Genomic DNA, 16288 nt, shown 5'->3' with positions numbered 1-16288 from the left:
AGACATGCAGACAGGTGCTCTTTCTTGGAAGTAAGACACAGATCTTTATTCAGGGAAGCAATGGGACAGGCTCAGAACCAAATACAGTGCTTAGGAGTCATGAACCAGAAGCTCAAGAACAGGGCAAGAAGTTCAGAACTGGACGGAAGCAATGAAGAGGTCCCAATAGGTTTCCCTGTCCTTCTCACAATGATTTTCACGATGGGGTGTGGCATGATCACTCAAACTTGTTCAGCCTCCTTCATTGACTGATCAGAACATTCCCCAGCCTCCCCTGAGCTGTCCTGCTCTGCAGAGAGGTTGGAGAAGAGAACCACCATCCCTACTTTCTCTTCCAAAGTGACTGAATTTGGAGTGGAGAGTTCCCTCCCCCTCCAACCTGCGGAAAATTGGTACATAAACGCTTGAAATAAATAAATAAAAGTATGTGGTATTTAACAACTGAAGCAAGCAAGCAAAAAACAAATAAAAATAAGGAGGTGGCCCCTTTCTGGTTGCTTTTAATGCAACTACTCTGTGCTTGGGTGTGTGTGTGCTTTTATTGAATGGGTTGCTGTCTCTGAGCTAACACCCCAGAGTCTTGCTATACTGTGGTTTTTTTAACGTCTGTAAAAGATACAAACTCTGGAATAATCCTAATGAAGTCAATTGATGCTATTAGTGCATCCCTTAATCAGCTTCTCTCTGAAAGGATGCTAAAATTGACTTCAGGAAGTCAATCAATGTTAATATGGTTGAATTCTCTCCTGGGTTGTATTACCACTTCCCCCCTTTTTTTCCCCTCCCCTCCCCCATACTGTTGACACCTTTTTATCTATCTATTGGTCACTTATTGAATTCTGTTTGCTTTTCTAAGGCTGGGGGGGGTGACATGATACTACACCACCACCACCATTCAGAAATAGAAGTCCTTGTCCATAGAGCTGTGAGCAATTGCTGTCATTTGACATTAGATGTGCGTTGCTTGTGTTTTCTTTTCTTTTTTCCTAGAGGGACAAATTTGCTCTGTTTCAGTCCTTAAGGTTTTTTTTACTTTTTTAATGTAATTGGGTCCATCAATTTTTTAAAAAATATGGAGAAAAGGGGAGACATAAAGGCCTCAAGATGGTTGCTCTGAAGCTTCCCAGGCTAATTCCCATTCTCTTATAAAACTGTGTAATATTCCTTTCCCCCCTCTTCTCTCTACTTCATTTTTTATGATATATATTTTTGCCTTCCCCTCCAGCTTCCATGGCATTTGCTTAGATGTCCTCGTCTCTTTCAAGCAGAGGCTGAAAACCTCTGGAAAAGAACATCATGTACAGAAACGCTGTAATATCTGAAGTTTTGAAATTAGTCACTAAGGAGCTGAGAACAAGGTTTTGAAAATCTGAACAATAGGTGCAAGGCTGCTAGAGATGTCACACTGTACTGCAATGGATAAAAATATCCTCCTCTCAAAAAGAAAATGAAAAGGTTTGGGTTGGATCAGAGATATGAGGTCCCTCTGTCTCTTACTTTTTAAGATCAGGTCTGCAATAAAGTTTGCTTGCAGCATCTCAGATCTCAAGATCACAAACTTGCTGTGTGCTTTGGACGCCCCCAAGAAGAAGTCCTGAAGTTAGGCACAAACTTAGATGCGATGGTGCCAGATTCATCTAAGCCTGCGTTGGACCAAAAAAGACCAAAAAAGGCTGCCCCAGTTTTGGATAAGCCATTCATGAGCCATGAAAATGGCAGAGACATAGGAAGCTGCCTTATAACTAGCCAGACAATTGCATCCCCTCCAACATCCCACTGATCAAAATCAGAATACTTGGGGGGGGGGTGGTCCCAAGCTCTCACAGGAGGCAGCTGACTTGTGCCTGAGTACCAGACCAAAAAAACAGGACATTCTGGGATCCAATCTGAAGCCAGGATGGTTTCTGGAACTCCAGGATATTCCTCTCAAGATGAGAGCTATTGGCCCTTCCCAGGAGTAGGGCTGAATTTTTGAGGGCATTGCGATGCTGTGGGGTATTCTGAAGGAACAAAAAATGGTTCAAGCAGCATGCTGGAGCCCAAGGAGGTCCCAGTGAGTTATAAACCCCACTCTTAAGATTCATTCACCTGGTATGTGAAAGCAGAGAGGCACTTTTAACCTTTCTCTTGCTCAAGTCTCTCCCCCCCCTCCCCAATAATTCAGTTGAAAGTTTTCATCTGAGAAGCCTATGTCTGCTCTAGTCACATATTTTCCATCATTGCTCATGTACTGTGGAATTCCCTTCCCTCTGCCACAGATAAAACAGCATGAAATGTCTTATGGAGTCAGATCGTTTGGCCCAGGCTTCCCATGACCAGTGGATTGGATGCTGTTATTATTGAATTTATCCTTTTATCTGCTTTTAAAATCTGAATTACCTGCCCAAGAGCAAACTGACCTCTCGACTCTGACCTCCCCCCAACTCTTTCCCCCTTGGTTAGAATAAACCCTGCTGCAAGCCTGTATTAAGAACCCTACCTGTAAGTTGTATACCCATTCAATATACCTGTTAGTTACTGAAACCTGAATGGAGCCTGAATTAGACTACAGAAAAGCATGGGAAAAACCTCTACTTGGAACAACTGGAGAGCTTCAGGCAGCCTAGACAGGGCTAGAGATAGACCATTGCTCTTGCTATAGAAGGCAAATCCTACTGTTCATTATATCTATTCCTGTCTCTTGCACCAAAGGGTGAGTGCTTTGTGTCATTTATAAAGGAACACGGCCCATTGCTGCCAAGGAAATGGGAGCGTGGTGTGTGTGGGTGTGTGTACTGCTCTGAGGTAGCAACAGAGCAGTCTCCTGGGAAGTGTAGGTGCCTTCTTTAGTATATATAAGCACTGGACTTTAGAGATGAACATAAACCTATGGCATGTTTTGCTTTGCAACCACATTGAATGGTAGTGTGCAGCATGCTCCTTCTCTTCCCCCTCAGAGCTGCACCCATCAATGCATATGCAAACACATGCCCTCCTTTTTTCAGGTGCTCCTAGGGGGCATGGCCCCTTCTCTCCCTCTTCTCCACAACTTGACTGGGAAAGGGTCCTTTTTTGTGTGCCAGGTTAAGTTTCCAGTGAAAGAATATACACCCTAAGAAGGCAAGCAGAAGTGGCTTTGCACACTCTGGCTGTTTAATCACGAGATCTCATTACTGAAGATAAACAGTGGTTATTAATAGCTAGCCCACTGATTTCATAGCCGATCTATTATTCTAGTGTTTTCACTTCCAGATTCTAGGAGAAGTAATTCAAATTCAGAAGGTAATTAGACTTCAACAACCCCTTGTTGTTGTTGGTGGTGGTGGTGTTCAGCAACATATGATAAGATTGGAATATCCAGGAAATATAAACTTCATAGCAGGGTCCAGGAAATTCCCTGGACTCCCTTCCAGGGGCCACATGCCAGGATAGAGGGGCAAAAGACAAAAGTAGGTAAAGTAACAAATGAACATTTTAACCTTTTTGCAGGAGGTTTCTTACTGCACACCTCCATCCAGGCACCATCAGAGTTCAAAGATGCATTCCAACCAACCAAAAACATTCAGGGGTCATGTCAACACCATACATTTAAAGCACTTTCACAGTTATGGCTTCCCCCAAAGCTACCATTCCCAGCACCCTAAACACACTACAATCCCATGATTATTTGGGGGAACCTATGTGTTGAGACGTGGGTGGCAGTGAGCCAAGGGCTTGCCAATCAGAAGGTCGGCAGTTCGAATCCCCGCAACGAGCTGAGCTCCCGTTGCTCGGTCCCAGCTCCTGCCAACCTAGCAGTTTGAAAACACATAAGAGTGCAAGTAGATAAATATGTACCGCTCCGAGCGGGAAGGTAAACGGCGTTTCCGTGTGCTGCTCTGGTTCACCAGAAGTGGCTTAGTCATGCTGGCCACATGACCCGGAAGCTGTACGCTGGCTCCCTCAGCCAGTAAAGTGAGATGAGCGCTGCAACCCCAGAGTTGTCCACAACTGGAATTAACAGGCAGTGGTGACAAGGAGAGGATTTCCTGAGGGTCACCCTGCTTGCCTCCACCATTTTAAAAATCCAGGATCCATAGATACAGCATCACATAGTGTCACTCCTAGATGGATTCCAGTTTGTGTTTTTAAATGTGGTCACCTTGCCTACTCCTGCTTCTATAACCTCCCCCTACCACCTGAATATCTGCTCGCACTGCCCATTGATTTTGCTGCCCATGAATGATGAAGTGAAATGGAGAAGACTCTAGACAACATTCTCAACATAGAATATTTGGAATTGAAATATATTTAGAGGCCACCTGATGCAACCCCCCTGGGTTCAGTGTAGGGCTTGCAATGCAGGGAACAACTATAGCTTCCCAAAAAGGGTAAGAGGAGCTCTGCTAGATCAAGACAATGGCTCATGTATTCCAGCATCTCCTGTTCTTACTGTGGTCAACCAGATGCCCTCCAAACTGAGCTATAGTAACTCTTGCCACCTCTGGAAGGGTCATAAAACTGTGGTGCTTTGCATGCAGAAGGTCCCAGTTTCCATCCTTGACATCTTCAGTTTGGCCTAGGAAGGATCCTGATTTGAAACCCTAGAGAGCTGCTGCCAGTCCATGTAGACAATACTGAGTTAAGTTAACCAAAGATTCAGAAAGCACTTTGCCCCACTTTGGTCTGTGCTTATCCTGCCTACCAAACTAATGGCTGTGGCCCTTCTCCTTGGCTATGCTTGAATGTGAATGTCTCTATGGTTGTATAACCATTTTTCATGTGTGATTTAGTTGAGATTCCTGTATTGCAAAGGGTTGGACCAGATGGCCCCCAGGGTCCCATCCAACTCTACAATTCTATGAATAGTCTAATAAAGTAGTTTCCTGTTTTCCTGTGTTCACTAACCTATTAATGTTCTGTTAGGCAAATCTGTATTCTCCTCCATAAGAAGATTAAGCAATGGCAGTTGCGGGGGTTTTGAGCTATTGAGTAGCTCAAACAGTAAACTGACATCCATTAGTTCTAATCCTGCCCTTGGAGCAACAGAAGAGAAGTCCGTCCCATCTTCCACATAACTCTCATGCTCCCATCCAAAAATGCAACAGCAGTGACTTTTACTTGAGAGTAAGGAATATATCTTTATTTGGGTTAATAATGGTGGAGGTCCAGAAGCAGGCACTGCATCCAGAAGTCAATGATTTGAAGGTACATATGCAAGGCAAAGAGATTCAGAAATGAACAGAAGCAATGAAGATGTTCCAACAGTTGTCATACCCCTCCCACCCAACTTTTGCAGACGAGGCAGAGCAAGCTCACTTGCAAGACTTCCTTGCCTTCCAAGACCTCACCCCATCTATTGAGAAAATGATTTTTGTTAGTTAGTCGAACAGGCATTCAATATACAAAAGCACATCTCACACAAAAGGAAGTATTTGCAGTTCTAAGTCACCACAATATTGATTGAAGATGGTGTCACTCTAGATGTCAAAGGGGGCACGGAGTCCAACAAACCAGAAATCCCTAAAAGGCTAGACCCAATAGTAATTTAGTACTGGGAATGTATTATTGGGTCTCAAGAGTAATTTAGTAATGGGGATGTATTATTGCTCCCACCCATGTATTAAAAATTCATTTTTTAAATGGCTGCCCAATCAGACAGGGGCATAATTTTAATCAGTCAAAATGTTTAATTGGATTTGAAAAAAATTAACCCCTTAAACTTTTCAGTCCTAATTGTAGCTCAAGTTTCAGATGAAATAATGTACATGGATAGTGCTATATGAGACATAGGGACCCAGGTGGCACTGTGGTTAAACCACTGAGCCTAGGGCTTGCCGATCAGAAGGTTGGCGGTTCGAATCCCTGTGACGGGGTGAGCTCCCGTTGCTTGGTCCCAGCTCCTGCCAACCTAGCAGTTCAAAAGCATGTCAAAATGCAAGTAGATAAATAGGAACTGCTACAGCGGGAAGGTAAACGGCGTTTCCATGTGCTGCTCTGGTTTGCCAGAAGCGGCTTTGTCATGCTGGCCACATGACCTGGAAGCTATACGCCGGCTCCCTCGGCCAATAATGCGAGATGAGCGCGCAACCCCAGAGTCGGTCACGACTGGACCTAATGGTCAGGGGTCCCTTTACCTTTACCTTTATATGAGACATACAATAATAGAAATAGCTATGCTTAATTCATGGTCCAGCCATAGACTAGCACTGGCACCATCAGTTCTCATTTTTCATTTTCTCTGCAGGATATAGCATTTCAAATTGCCAAAACTAACACCACTTCTCATGAATTGCAAATTTGCTCCATCAGAATGTTACTTACCGTAGCTGAATCTGTAGATTGTGCTGTAAGCATTCCCACCATTCAAGGTAAAATTGTCCAGACATTCTGTATACTAATTATTCATTGTCTGCATGTGTGGGGAGTGCAGGGTGTCTTTCAGAATACTAAATACCAGAGTGGAAGGAAATGGCAGTTATCACCATTATTCTTTGGAAATTTGTATCCTCATTTTTGTCCCCTTTATTCACTACATTGTTAGAAATGTGGGCATCTCCATTTCCTTCCTTTAGTTTCACCTGTAATTCAATGACCCTCTGAGACCTTAGCGAAGCATTGAAACCATGAGAAGAATTGACATACTCGGTTTTTCAGTTTTTCCAATCTTAAATTCAGTTTCCCGTTTTCCCATTCCCAAGTTCAGTTCTCCACATTAGTCTATGGTTGTTATTTTTTTAAGTCCTCATGAAAATTCATCAGTATTTTAGTGTGAATTTCACCTAATATACACATTTTAATGCGATCGTTCTTGCAAGCTGTGTTACTTAATACAATGCATTTTTGTGTTATTTTCACTTATACGTGTATTTTGAGGCACACTTGACCTGCATAGATGCATTTTTGTAGAAATTACCTGGCTGGAGAACTGCATCGCAAAATTCAGGAAACATCTTCAGGCCCCAAGGATGATGGGAGCGCCATGTCTTCAGTTCAGGGTGGTATAGAAGTGAGTGCTGAGGCCGTGCCCTTGTGCTGCTGGATGGTGCATCAACCAAATCAGAGTCCTCCTCAAGGTCAACACCCTGAGGCAGGGGACATAGCAGCAGCCAGCTTTCAAGCAAACACTCTTCAGAATTTTTGTTTTTGTTTTTAGTTGTTTAGTGACGTGTCCGATTCTTCGTGACCCCATGGACCATAGCACGCCAGGCACTCCTGTCTTCCACTGCCTCCCACAGTTTGGTCAGACTCATGTTCGTAGCTTCAAGAACACTGTCCAGCCATCTCGTCCTCTGCTGTCCCCTTCTCCTTGTGCCCTCCATCTTTCCCAACATCAGGGTCTTTTCCAGGGAGACTTCTCTTCTCATGAGGTGGCCAAAGTATTAGAGCCTCAGCTTCACGATCTGTCCTTCCAGGGAGCACTCACAGCTGATTTCCTTAAGAATGAATAGGTTTGATCTTCTTGCAGTCCATGGGACTCTCAAGAGTCTCCTCCAGCACCATAATTTAAAAGCATCAATTCTTCGGCGATCAGCCTTCTTTATGGTCCAGCTCTCACCTCCATACATCACTACTGGGAAAACCATAGCTTTAACTATACGAACCTTTGTTGGCAAGGTGATGTCTCTGCTTTTTAAGATGTTATCTAAGTTTGTCATTGCTTTTCTCCCAAGAAGCAGGCGTCTTTTAATTTCGTGACTGCTGTCACCATCTGCAGTGATCAAGGAGCCCAGGAAAGTAAAATCTCTCACTGCCTCCATTTCTTCCCCTTCTATTTGCCAGGAGGTGATGGGCCCAGTGGCCATGATCTTGGTTTTTTTGATGTTGATCTTCAGACCATATTTTGCACTCTCCTCTTTCACCCTCATTAAAAGGTCAGTTGTTCCATATCCAGTTCTAACTGTAGCTTCTTGTCCCACATAGAGATTTCTCAGGAGGCAGATGAGGTGATCAAGCACTCCCATTTCTTTAAGAACTTGCCATAGTTTGCTGTGTTCAACACAGTTAAAGGCTTTTGCATAGTCGATGAAGCAGAAGTAGATGTCTTTCTGGAACTCTCTAGCTTTCTCCATAATCCAGCTCATGTTTGCTATTTGGTCTCTGGTTCCTCTGCCCCTTCAAAATCCAGCTTGTACTTCTGGGAGTTCTCAATCCACATACTGCTGAAGCCTGCCTTGTAGATTTTTGAGCAATTTTGATCCCCTTCATGGATCACTGCCTTGCCGTGGCGAAGGGGCTTAAATAACTTAGAGAAGTTATGTTTTGACCAAATGTGATCCATCCACCTGGAGAAGGAACCGGCAAGCCACTCCAGCATCCCCGCCAAGAAAACTCTTCAGAATAAAAATAAGTAAATATATAAATAAAGGACCTACCCACGTGATGCTGACACACAACCCCTGCACAAACACTATGAAATACAATGAAATATCATTATCCCCCCCCATCTCTCTCCTGCCCCCTTTTCCACTCTCTTTTCCCCCAACCATATGAGGTCTATGACAATCATGTCTATGACAATCATGCCCTCCCCCATCTCTGGAAGAACCAAACAATTCCTGTTGCCTTAAAAAAGGCAAATATTTTACAGGATTTATCTCATCCTGGATATAGTCTTTTTGCACCGTTGCCTTCAAGCAAGAGATACAGAACAATTAAATCAAGAATGAATAGATTAAAAAACAGTTTCTGTCCAAGAACTGTTGTTGTTGTTTAGTCGTTTAGTCGTGTCCGACTCTTCGTGACCCCATGGACCAGAGCACGCCAGGCACTCCTGTCTTGCACTGCCTCCCGCAGTTTGGTCAAACTCATGTTCGTAGCTTCGAGAACACTGTCCAACCATCTTGTCCTCTGTCGTCCCCTTCTCCTTGTGCCCTCCATCTTTCCCAGCATCAAGGTCTTTTCCAAGGATTCTTCTCTTCTCATGAGGTGGCCAAAGTATTGGAGCCTCAGCTTCACGATCTGTCCTTCCAGGGAGCACTCAGGGCTGATTTCCTTAAGAATGGATAGGTTTGATCTTCTAGCAGTCCATGGGACTCTCAAGAGTCTCCTCCAGCACCATAATTCAAAAGCATCAATTCTTCGGCGATCAGCCTTCTTTATGGTCCAGCTCTCACTTCCATATATCACTACTGGGAAAACCATAGCTTTAACTATACGGACCTTTGTCGGCAAGGTGATGTCTCTGCTTTTTAAGATGCTGTCTAGGTTTGTCATTGCTTTTCTCCCAAGAAGCAGGCGTCTTTTAATTTCGTGACTGCTGTCACCATCTGCAGTGATCAAGGAGCCCAAGAAAGTAAAATCTCTCACTGCCTCCATTTCTTCCCCTTCTATTTGCCAGGAGGTGATGGGACCAGTGGCCATGATCTTGGTTTTTTTGATGTTGAGCTTCAGACCATATTTTGCGCTCTCCTCTTTCACCCTCATTAAAAGGTTCTTTAATTCCTCCTCACTTTCTGCCATCAAGGTTGTGTCATCTGCATATCTGAGGTTGTTGATATTTCTTCCGGCAATCTTAATTCCGGCTTGGGATTCATCTAGTCCAGCCTTTCGCATGATGAATTCTGCATACAAGTTAAATAAGCAGGGAGACAATATACAACCTTGTCGTACTCCTTTCCCAATTCTGAACCAATCAGTTGTTCCATATCCAGTTCTAACTGTAGCTTCTTGTCCCACATAGAGATTTCTCAGGAGACAGATGAGGTGATCAGGCACTCCCATTTCTTTAAGAACTTGCCATAGTTTGCTGTGGTCGACACAGTCAAAGGCTTTTGCATAGTCAATGAAGCAGAAGTAGACGTTTTTCTGGAACTCTCTAGCTTTCTCCATAATCCAGCGCATGTTTGCTATTTGGTCTCTGGTTCCTCTGCCCTTTCGAAATCCAGCTTGCACTTCTGGGAGTTCTCGATCCACATACTGCCTAAGCCTGCCTTGTAGAATTTTAAGCATAACCTTGCTAGCGTGTGAAATGAGCGCAATTGTGCGGTAGTTGGAGCATTCTTTGGCACTGCCCTTCTTTGGAATTGGGATGTAGACTGATCTTCTCCAATCCTCTGGCCATTGCTGAGTTTTCCAAACTTGCTGGCATATTGGGTGTAGCACCTTAACAGCATCATCTTTTAAGATTTTAAATAGTTCAGTTTAAATAGTCCAAGAACTATAACCATCTTAAATGCTGTAACTAAATAATATGATCTTGAGGAGTTGTGATGTGTGTGTATGTGTGGCTGTAATTGTGTTTTTGTTTTGCTTTTATGGGATGGCATTCAATTTCGTTGTCCTATATGTACAATGACAATAAAGTATTTATCTTATCTCTTATCTTATGTCTCATACCAAATGTAAATGAACTACCGTATGAAAAAGACTCCATGAATCTTTTCCTTGTTTATTTGTTTGTTCAATAAAATCTTTAATAAAAAGTGTGTGTGTGTGTGTGTGTGTGTGTGTGTGTGTGTGTGTGTGTATTAACACAGCTGCCAAATTTGTTTCTCTGTGCTGGCATATTTATTTTATTTATACTTCTTCTTATATCCCCTCTTTCATTCCAGGAGTTCAAGATGATTTACATGACTTTCCCTCGCTTGCCCACCCCACCCCACCCCCACCCCCATTTTAAACTGAGAGGCAGGTTGGACTGAGAGACAGTGTCTGGCCCAAGGTCACCTAGCAAGCTTCCCGGCTGTGTTAGGATTTGAACTCTGATCTCTCAGATACTAGTCCAGCACTCCAACCATTACACCACACTGGCTCTCTTCGTCTAGCCCTTTATGTCTGTGCTTGGCAGTAAATATTGACATTTCTTTGTTTGTTTGTTTTAACCAAGACGGAAATTCACCATCCTCACCACCACCCCTTAGATGCCCCAATGCCACTGTCTGCTCCCTCCCCCTGACAGGAAAGAACCTCTGAAATCTGGACTGCATCACCAGCTGCTAGGGAGCAAGAGAAGGTGCTCACACATGCACACATACATATACAGCAATGCATTATTCTTATTAATTTACAATTTATAAACAGTTTAAAATGTACTAACTGCTGAGCACAGATGGGGGGGGGAACATGAAAATCCTGTCTGAAAGCCTTATGGGCCAAAAGGATATGACATGACACAAGGGGGGAAAGGAAGGGGAGGGAAGAGGAAATCATGCAATCTCAGGCACCAATTTTTAGTTGCATTTATTATCTATTACATTTATGCCCCACCAATGAGGTCAAGGTGGTGCACATGGTTCCCTCCCAAGGTCACACAGTAAACATTATCACAGTACAAAAACACACATTCCAGCCTGGCATAAAGCAAAGGGTGGTGCCTGGGGATAGGTGAGTGGCCAGGGGAGACTGCTGAGGGCCAGGCACAGAGGGTTGGAGGGCCTCATTTGCCCCTAGGCTTGAGGTTCCATACCCCTTATGTACAAGGACCGAGGCCTCCTCCTGGCTATCTGGTTTGGTCCTCCCGTTGTGCCATCTGTGCATCTGTTGAGATGAACACAAGATGCTTCAATGTACCTTTGGACTACTTTTTTCCCTTCCCCTCCTTGTTGATCCAGCTTGCAGACCCTAGAAAGTGACGGAGACTGCTTCCTGCCAGCTTGTTTTCGGCATTTTCCCTACTTCCTCTCCTTTCTTTCTCAGGACCTTGTTAGAACTATTTTGTTTAGGTGATCATGGAAACACAATGAGATTTCACCCTGCCGAGCACATTTTACAGAGCAATACATTGTTACTTCTGCTATATAAATAAGCAGGTCTGTTATCAAAAGGTAACTTTGCTGACATTTCTTTTAATGTGCCAGGTTTGGGGGAGGTATTTTTAAAGCAAACCAGAAGACATTTATTATTCCCAAATGAGTAAAAGTTAATTGAAATTAACTTTAAAAACATGAATGGGCCGGGGTCCAGGAAACTGCAGGTGTGCAGCTTAGTGCCACCCTCCTTAAGAACATGCATAGCAGCTTGTGCACAGGCTTTCTTAAACATTTCAGTGGAGGCTGGTTCATTGGGATGAATGGGGCATTACCCTACCAAGCTCAGCCAGTCCATACTTGCCAGCTGACTTACTTGCATACTGTTCAGTGGGTGGCACTGCCTATCAGCTTCCTCCTCATTCGGGCCAACCAAATGCCAATAATAATAATAATAATAATAATAATAATAATAATAATAATAATTTATTATTATTATTTATACCCCGCCCATCTGGTTGGGTTTCCCCAGCCACTCTGGGTGGCTTCCAACAGAAAAATAAGAAGTTTGCAAGCTGGATGTAAATGCAGCAGCCCTCTGCCCCCCTGGAATTCCCAACAATGCTACTGACAGAACATAGCCATGGCCATCTGCAGATTTGGCAAATCCTCTTTTAAAGCCATTCAAGTTGGTGACCCTCACTACATCCTGTGACAGTGAGTTCCATAGTTTAACCATGTGCTGCGTGAAGAAAGCTTTAGTACACATATGGGAGCTGCTAGAGGTTAACGAAATTAGCTTTAGAGATGGGATGGAGGAGAAATTTTGTTTTGTTTTGTTTTGTTTGTTTGTATACCACCATTTCATAAAACCAGAGGGCAGTGTACAGTGGAAAGGCACGAAACACTGAAGCAGTACAAGAAATCATTATTGTGCCCAGCTCATTTTTTATTTTATTTTAACAAAGCTGCAAAGACCTGTCAGCATGAAAAGGTCTTCAAGAGATGTCTGAAAGTATGAAACATATGTTGTAGATATTTATCCACATTTATTATGCTATTTTTGTGGTATACAAATGATATGAGAAAACTTGGTACCCTTATTTGTATAACATTATTCTTGTTAATTAAACCCAGTTTTTTTAATAAAAAATGAGAATGCCTGCCCAAACAGGCTTTGACTTGCCTGACAATAGGGCATCGGGATCACCTAAAGTGGGGAAGAAAACTGCACTTTTTTCTCCTCTCCCATAATACTAAAGGAACCCAGCATCTTCTAATGAACTGAAATTGTGGAAGATCTGGGACAGTCCAAAGGAAGCACTTGTTCACATAGTGGTGATATATGGATGGAAGGAAGATGAAGGATGGTGTTTCATGACTGCCTGTAGCTTTTAAGCAGGGAATGGTTCTTCCATGGCTCTTACAAGGCACAGTGCTGTTTAAAGGAGTGTAACAGAACCATGCCTCTATTTCTGTGGCTGTTTACTAGTTCGTTCTTTTAGGAGCAAGAACGCAGGCCACATTTGTGGTAAAAACCTTTCTTTCAATTTTATTTACAGTCACAGACCAGCTCACATACAGAATCAAAAATCATAAAACTCAATGGTGTAGCATTAAAATTTACATGGGAGGGATGGTACACGTGTATATATTACAGCATTTAGAATATGTAAATTAAAACTGGGTCGCTAAAATATAACCTAAAATTGCCGTTGGGGTGCCTTGATCATTGTGGTGACACCGCTTGTTCCCTGAGTTTTATGGCAGTCGCACAAAATTTGGCTACTTTTATCGTAATCTCAGGGTCCTTATCTTCTACAAGGAATTTTAGGCACTGGGTTTCGGATTCATTTGAGAAATTTTCATTTGTGGTAAAGTGTGGTGGTGTTTTATTAGAAAGCCCATTTCCTTCTGATTCATGTGAGTACGGAAGATACTGCCAGACACAGCCTTCAACAAATAGCAAGAGTGCTAGAGTCCTGGTAGTCAAGTTGCATGGGATCAATTCCAATCTGTTACCTCTGAGGATGTGGACAGGCTGCTTGGACAAGTGAAACCAACCACCTATCTCCTTGATCCTTGCCCATCCTGGCTTATAAAAACTAGCCGGAAAGGGCTGGGTGATGGGCTTCGTGGGATGGTGAATGCTTCCCTCTGTGAATGAGCCTTCCCAGACCCGCTTAAAGAGGCGATTATCAAACCGCTTCTTAAAAAACCATCTTTAGATGCGGCCATTATGGTCAACTTTTGCCCATTCTTGGAAAGGTGATTGAGTGGGTGGTTGCTGAACAACAGAACAACAACTACCAGACATCTGAAGGCAGCCCTGTTTAGGAAAGCTTTTAATGTTTGACCGACTACTGTATTTTAATATTTTGTTGGAAGCCGCCCAGAGTGGCTGGGGAAACCCAGCCAGATGGGTGGAGTATAAATAAATAAATTGTTATTGTTGTTGTTGCTGCTGTTGTTGTCGTCATCTTCATCCCTTTAGATGGGGCAGCTGTTATTGTCTATTTTAGCTGATTCTACTAATCAGATAAATGTGTGTGCATGCACACACACATGCATACATATACACACCTATAAATTAGATTGAGATTAAATATATACATTTATTGACATATTGTAGTAATTATGTTAAAGGCACCTGGCACAAAAATCCTTGCACCTCTTTGTCTGAAAATGGGCAGGCTTTATCCCCTCTGAAGCGGCTACTGCACACTTGACTGTAGGCTTAAAGGCCAATCCTGTTAATGTGGGACTTTGGTCCAAACCACATGTTCCTACTGAACAGCTCTGTTGCTGACCATGTCGTTTGGCCCTTAGGTGAACCCATCTTCTGTTCATTTTAACAGCTACACAGATGCTTTTAGCCACGCACACTAATGACCTTGGATAATACAGAGATGGCAATTTAGGAACGTTTTATGTTCTGGAAAATCTCACTGCACTGTTCTCTTTCCATTGTCAACAAAGATCATCAGCTTCCATTGTTTGATTGTGTTATTTCAGGGATGTGACCATGAAAGTGGTATTCCTATACATACATTGGAAGAGTCCTATCATAGCCAATGACTAGTTTAGTGGCTGGTTGTGATAAGAGTGAGGAGGCCTCATTCTCTCTCTCTCTCTCTCTCTCTCTCTCTCTCTCTCTCTGTGTGTGTGTGTGTGTGTGTGTGTGTGTGTAGTCTTATAAAAACAATGTATGCCTCAACATGTTTACAAGAGCAATCCCCTTCCTTACTTCCTTACTTCCCTCCCCCACCTCCTGGGCTGAGCAGTGATGTAATATGGTGGCTCAATGTCACAACCCCTTTCCCATGGTTAAGAGTAGGGATGGAGGATAAACTCAGTTCAGTTGCAATTAAAGGTGAACTTACATGATTTGCACTTTCCCAAACAACACAAGAACCAATACACAGCTATCCTTCGAATTTCGTGCAATTCAGTTCTCTGACACCGAACACATCATGTTAGGGGGCAATTGCTCTGCAAGAAAGTGTATATTAAGCAATATTGCATGCAAATATGTGGATGTTGGGAGAAACTCACAGAAAACTGCTGTTGAATTTTCATGAGGACTTAAATCATCATCATCATCACAACAAACCGATATGGAGATTGAGAAGTTTGTACATCCATGCTAAGGAGTTCCTCTTGTGCCCATGACAGCCAGTGTGGTATTTTGGGAAGAGCATCTCACTAGGACAGGGTCACCTGGGTTCAAATCCCCACTCAGCCATCAAACGTGGTGGGTGAGCTTGGGCCAGTCCCTGATTCCCAGCCTAACCTACCTTACAAGGTTCTTGTGAGGATTAAATGAGGAGACGGGAAACTATGCATGGCACCTTGAGCTCATTAGAGGGAAAAGGTGGGATATAAATAAATAAATAAATGTGGTACTGCTTTGGCTACATAAACAACAGCACTCAAAGCCTGAACATCATAAACAGTAGAAATGATTCCTTCCCACAGATACAACTGGCATGGTGTACAATTCAACCATCTGGAAAAGCTGCCCACGCTGCTTCAGTGAAAAATTACTGATACTTTCCCCTTTTTTGCTCATCCAAAAGCTCCCACTTCCTCTCTTCCCTTTAGAAGGGTTTTAGATTCAAATGAATTGTAGAGTTTGGATTGACACAAAACATAGTCATACACAAAGCCAGAAGCAACACTTTTAAAATCAAGAATATGTTTTTCACTAAGGAAAAGGAAGCCAAAACAAAATGATTTTGCAGCCTTCAGGGCGTTGTCAAGTTGTACTTGCTATTTTGAAATGATTGTTGGGGAAAACAGAACTGGTATCTTCATACTGTTGCAGGAAGACACTGAGAGGCTACAGCTACAGTATGGTTTATCGATGGTTGTAACCCAGCATTTGTCAAATTTTAAGCTTATAGGAAATGCTATTGGTGTTAGTCTTCTGAGGAACCGCCCTGTGTTGACTATGGAACCACAGCGTATCTCAATGGTTTCTGGGGAATATTCCAAGTTATTGTTCTTCAACCCTGGGTCCCCAGATACTGCTGAACTACAACTCCCATTGGGCCTGAGCATTGGCTAAGTGTCTGGGAATTATGGGAGATGCAGTCCAACTTCATCTTAAGGCCAAAGAATGAAAAATATTGTAAGACAAC

This window comes from Zootoca vivipara, chromosome Z2, assembly GCF_965207765.1.
Source record: "Zootoca vivipara chromosome Z2, rZooViv2.hap1.1, whole genome shotgun sequence".
NCBI lineage: Eukaryota > Metazoa > Chordata > Lepidosauria > Squamata > Lacertidae > Zootoca > Zootoca vivipara.
This window is presented reverse-complemented; position numbering follows the sequence as displayed.